Source organism: Apis dorsata, unplaced genomic scaffold (assembly GCF_000469605.1).
Source record: "Apis dorsata unplaced genomic scaffold, Apis dorsata 1.3 scaffold_92, whole genome shotgun sequence".
NCBI lineage: Eukaryota > Metazoa > Arthropoda > Insecta > Hymenoptera > Apidae > Apis > Apis dorsata.
Window position 1 is genome coordinate 1,092,880 of NW_006263390.1, and position 314 is coordinate 1,093,193.

Consider the following 314-nt stretch of genomic DNA (forward strand, 5'->3'; position numbering starts at 1 on the left):
ATTAAATATCCTCCATTTCTCCAATTGTATATATATATATATATATTCATGAGAATCTTATATTTAATATAATTTTCTTATAATATAATATTTAATATATTAATATACTAATATTATATTAATATCATATTAAATATCTTCCATTTCTCCAATTATATATATATACATATTCACGAGAATCTTATAATATAATTTTCTTACAATGTAATATATTAACATATTAATATAAATTTCGTCAGCACGAGATGGAGAAAATGGGAGATGGTGGAACATTTCGTCGACTCGGCGATACCGATCTAATCACGAGGAGAGGC